The 5,852-nt window shown below is 40.9% G+C and overlaps 1 pseudogene; it reads right to left on the bottom strand.

The window, feature by feature from the left end:
• Window positions 1-931: 931 nt before the first annotated feature.
• LOC100925544 lies at window positions 932-5,363 on the bottom strand (annotated as a pseudogene).
• Between the last annotated feature and the right edge of the window lie 489 nt (window positions 5,364-5,852).

A 5,852-nucleotide genomic window follows, 5' to 3' on the forward strand; every position in this document is an offset into this window, starting at 1 on the left:
TATGTAATTAAATCATCTTTAATTTATATTAAAATATTTAAATATACTTGCATACTATATTAAATTATATTAATTATATTTTAATGTATGTCTAACTAAATTTAATATTAAATAATTTAACAAAGGATGTGCAGGACACCAAATGAAAAGACAAAAAAAAATAAATTGAAGCAGGAAACAACCAATCATCAGTGTAGAGTTATTTATAAATATTTACAAGTCAGGTATCAGTATAGTCAAATCATCAATTGTAAAGATAAAAATTAATATCAAATTATAAGAATAAAATGAGATTTGGTATACAATTAAAAATTCTACAAAAGTTATTTAAACAAATGAGGAAAGGAAATGAATGAAAGAGCAGACATCAACACAGACTATAAGGATTTGTTAATAAAGCTTAATTGATGTAAATCAATCATCATTTCAATGCATGTGGTGAATGCTTAGTAAAAGCATATTGATTGAAAATGAGGCCAAATGAACTTTCAAATTCTTAGTCACCAAACCACTTCATTTCCTTCTCAAATGGAGGGAGATGATACCTCAAGGACAAAATCCACTTCAGAAAATAAACTTGATTAAAAAAATTATAGAAAATTATGACCATTATTCTCTCAAAACAGGAAGCAGTGCTGAAAGGCAAAACAAGCTTATTGAAAAGAAAGAAGAAAATCTATTAAGTCAATATCACCTGGAGAACTTAAAGGTTGAAAGTGGTAGAGAATAACAAAGAAAGGAAATAGGAAATTTTTTCCCTAGGTTTTTGTAGAGGGTTTTCATTTACTATTGACTCCACATTTCCATCATGCTTGGGACTGAGATTACTTATTATTCAAGAGAGAAATTATAACATTAATCATGGCAGGAAATGGTTCCCAAGGGGTCAGTACCTACTAACACCCATGATGAGAGGCAAAGATGATTATGCAAAAATGCTCCAGAAACTAATCTCTAATACCCAGACACATGTAATTGGTGTCTTTCTCTGCTGGAGAGACCAAGGAACAAGAAAGGAGAAGTATATTTAGAATTGGTTCATGATGATAAAAGCAAAAATTATTTAAGTGTCTCATATACCAGTTATTGTTCTAGGTACAATGATATAAAATGATACAAAATAAAGTTGTCCTTGCCTTCATTAAGCTTTCATCCCATGGAAGGAAACAACATATGCTTATATTAAGTCAATGAAAAATATGTATGATGTATATAAAGTTACTAGTGGGGTGATCATTTAATATGTGGGACTTGAAGGGAACAAAAGATTCATAGAGGAAAAAGGTAATTAACCAAAATGAGACATCGAATTTAATATGCCTTTCAGAGTTATTATTATTTTTTTAAATGTTGTATTCTCTGATATGATCCTGACATTTCCAAAATGAATGTTGGAGACTTTGCTGTTGTCAGACTTACCAGGGCCCATTCTTGTATCTCCTGATGTGAATCTTCTTTCCTTCTCCCCCAGATCATTTGTAAATATATTTATATGTAAATACAAAATTGTATCACCATAGGATATTGAATATGAACATTTACAATTATTCTCCAAATCTGAATCAATCCTTGAACATAAAATACAAAATGAAAAGATCGTAAAAATAAGAATATACACATTCAAAGAGCTTGTTACAGTACCCATTGACTGTGGGCTGCTCAGCCACCAACCTCATCTTCTGGGAGGGGAATGCATTCACATTATTCATGATCTTCTCCTCAGCACAGGGTAAGCTGTTGCTGGTATTGAGCTGAGGCAAGGCAAAGCAGTGACAAATAGCAATTCCAGAGTTGAGGGCTAGTTTCTTTGGGAGGTGGGGCAGACTTTCTTGGCACAGAACCAGGTGATATAGCTGGCAGAGAAAGAACATCTAGGTAACAAGTGAGGGACTGAAGGGAAAGGCAAGGGTAAGAGGCAGCAGAGAAGGGAATGCTCCAGGAAAGCAAATAAGAAAGAAAAGTTCTTCCTATCAAGTGATGCTTCCAGGTCAAGTTACCCTTCCCACACTGTGCCCAGGGGTCCCTGTAAGCCCTTTAAAGACGAAGTACTGACTTATTTCGGTCTTGGCTCCTCACTGAGTTTATTTATCCCCATCATCCCCTGAAGAAGACTAGGGAGAAAAAGAGGGTCACAGTGGAGATGTGCATCTCTTTATTCAAGTAAAGGGTTTCTTTAATTGATAATGGTAAACAGAGGGGGGAAAAAGTTATGTTGGGAGAATAACACTCTGAGGTTACCATATACAACATTCCCAGGGCCAAATTCAGACCAAAGGAAGAGAGGTGATTGCTATTCAGGGAAGGAGATGTAGATGGTGAGGAGTAAAATGAAGGAAATTGTTGCAACATGCTCCCTAATAGTATGATGCATAAATAACTCTCCCCTCACATTCCCTTAGGTGCAAGTGCCTATGAACAACAAATGGTATCATTACTGAAGTGACCTCCAAGGAACATGGAGGCTTGACTTCCAGCATGAAGTCCCATGAACTTCTAAAAAGAGGTGTGTGCATATGGATTAATACTTACTTCCTTATTAATACATATCATGTATATATTACATACACATGAACAGATCTAAATCTTTGCACACAAAACATACACACCTAAGCACTCAGAATGGTAGATAGGACTGGAGGAGATGCCTTGCTTCTTATATCTTCTTGGCACTGGGGATCTCTCTAGTATATGGAGGTTGTAAACTCTCTTGGGATGAAATGGAGGTGTTCTCTCACCTCCTTACCCATCAAACTGTGGCAAAGTCAAGGTGTGAAGGTTAGAGGTGAAGGGAGTTTGAAAGGGGAAGAGAAGATCCTTTCCCATTTATTTCTAAGGATCTTTGTCAGAAAATGGTAGCCACAATTTGGTTTTAATAAGGCATAGTAGTTCAATAGCAGGTGCTAGAAATTAAGAACACAGAGCTGCTAGCCACTGGCTACTTTTGGAGATTTCATCAGAGTTAGCTAGCCAAAGGAAAAGACTGCCATGTACTAGGAGACTCAAAAAGAGGTGAATCTGTTTCATCATTACTGATGGCCACCTAGAGGCTTGGCAGTGTTCCAGGGGGAGTAAGGAAGGCTGGCAAAACGCTATTAATGGACAGCCAGTTCCTGCCACCAGGTGAGAGGCCTAGGTGGCAACTCATGTCTCTCTGTGCCCAGAGATAGTAGCAGAGGGCAGCGTGCCCATCTTCCTGGAATATTCAATGATGGCCTTATAACAGAAGTAGTACTGTTCTGGGTTCTGGATGCTTAGTGCCCTCTGGGTTCTTATGTGGGACAGTATCTGGAACACATTCACCATGCCTAGCGCTTCCAGCTCTGCCAGGCAGATGTCCAACAAACAAAAGGTGCCTGTCCTGCCAATGCCTGCGCTGCAATGGATGACGATGGGTGGTCCTTTGGGATGACCTTTGAAGGATGTTCCCAAGTTCTCCACTGCTTTCATCTGCTGTTTTCTTACCACTAAGAGAAAGTTAATCAAATCAGAAGTGGCAGGGACCCCATAATCTGGCCAATTCAGGAAATGGAGGTGGATAACCTGTCTTTTTTGTTGGTTTTCTATGTTATGAATTTCTAGTGTAGTTTTCTTATAATAATTCATGTGTTCCACTCCTTCATTGGTAACTATGAGAGAGTCAAATTGGAACTGGTCATCTTTTTCCATGGGCCAGTACTGGCCACACTTTCTCTTGCCCCTTTCCTCAAGTTGTGTGATCATGACAATCACCAGAACTTTCTGCTCCCAGACCATGAGCCAAAAGTCACCAAAGGTGTTCTCCAAGGGACCTTGTGTGCCAATGTAAGCATTCTTATGATTATAGCCATCTATGAAATTGGCATTGATATAATCTGTTTGGGTCTCATCCATCCTTCTGATCAACTTCACCCGGGTTTCGTCTAGGCACATCACATCATCGTACCTATTTTTCTCCAAGTTACCTGGTAATATGGAAAAGTGGAAAGTGCCAACAGGGTGAGCATAGTTAATGCTCTCAAATTCTTGGTAAATTCCCCTCCTCTGCTTGCTGTGGAAGTGATCCAGCAGCTCCACAATGTTCATTGCTGGGGGGGCTGAGTGGTCCACTGAGTGACTGTCCTCAGAGGAAGTGAGGGACAATAAGATAATTTTACCAAGAGGGTCCTCGTGGTCATTCATTTGAGGGAGAAATTGAAAGTTCCAGCTGGTGAGGTCCAACTTTACATATCCTCCCAGGCTTTCAGGAAGGCACTCCGGAGGCAAGTGTTGGGTCAACTTACTTGTCTTCATTATCTGAATCCTTCCACAGGCTTTGCCTTTCAGTAGGATACTGATGATGGAATAGGGCACTCGGAACCACATGGGTGCCCCTACAATAAATACTTTCTTCAAGGGAGCCGGAAAGGCTGCCTTCAGGAGCTTTAGGATTTTCTTGCCAAGTTTTAGCTCGAAGTTGTTATATTTGGAACCCTCCATGTCGTAGATAAACACCAGTCCATTTCTTTGAATTTCAAAACTATCCAGTGCTCTGTCCAGCAGGTAAAACAGAGCCTGGAGCACTACACGTTGAGAGGATTTATGGGGATGATGTAATTTAGCAGTGAAGAGAGCGATGGAGGCTCCAGAGGGATCCCGTGTATTTAGAATAGTAAACTTCCCACTGAGGATTTCTGAACGGAGGGGTTCCTCATCAGGCCTCAGATTTAAGATTCCTTCTTTCTGTCGCATTTTCACGTAGGCGCGGAACAATTCAACAGCCAGGCGGACATCAAACTTTCTAGCCACGAGAAACCTGACAGCCAGCTTCCAAGGGATCGGAGACACATTGTACTGAGACGTCCACTTGTTAATCTTCTTCAGAAACTTCTTGGTGGCCAGCTCCTCGTAGGTGGTCAGCTGCGGCGCCATCTTGTACCAGGATCCCTGCTGGGGTCCGGCCGTGGGCTGGGGCTCCATCTTGGAGAGTGGAGGAGGGCGGCGGTGGTGACTCAGGCCGCCGGCCCAACCCCCGCTCCGCCTCTGCAGCCCCAGCCACTTGGCCTCCTGCTGTGATTCTAACTGGATTCGGGCTTCTTGGACCTTCTTGAGGGATAAACATACCCATCGACCCAGACAGCAGCCCTAGCTGGGGCTGGTTCTGACGTACCAACGCCAAGATCACACTGCCTTTGGACTTTTATCGGGGATCAACCCGGGTTTAGATACAGGTGCATTTGTAGAATAGCCGCAGATTTTCTGGCCTCGTTTTATTGGAGATGAGGCTGGATTCAGTTCCCCCTAAATCATTACCACTTACTTAGCGTGACTGCAGGTTTCTGACCGCCTCGTACAGTTCTGGACTGCAGAGAGGAGCTGACTAGCATTTCTTTATTTTTATTTTATTGACCACGTCTTCTGGTCCCCTTTAAGATATTTGCTGGGGTAGTTGGGCTGGCTAGAACCATTCATATGCCCATTTTCACTAGAATTCCCCAATGTCTTCCAGTGAGGCTATGTGACAATGAATTTTGGATGATGATAATCTTTGAAGAATTAACATTGAAGGTCGTCCTTACAGTAGCCATAAAGTGATGGAAGAACGTCATGATGGATGTGAATAGGACATGGTGTAGTACGTTACCAGTGAAGAATGTCGCACCAAAAATGATATAAAAGATATCATTGTATGACCATAAGAGACATTAGGTTGGGCAAGAGATAACTAATGTACTCTGTTAGTGCCCACAAAATGAAGAGATCTAAAGAGTTGGGTGGATCTCCTCTGCAAGATTTAGAAGACATGGATAAGAGTTACAGAGGAAGAAAAGACATAGATGGTTGGTTTGCATCATTAAAAGAAAATACTTGCACTGATAGGTTCATAAATATGTTCA

The sequence above is a fragment of the Sarcophilus harrisii genome, chromosome 6 (assembly GCF_902635505.1).
Source record: "Sarcophilus harrisii chromosome 6, mSarHar1.11, whole genome shotgun sequence".
NCBI classification, from domain to species: Eukaryota; Metazoa; Chordata; class Mammalia; order Dasyuromorphia; family Dasyuridae; genus Sarcophilus; species Sarcophilus harrisii.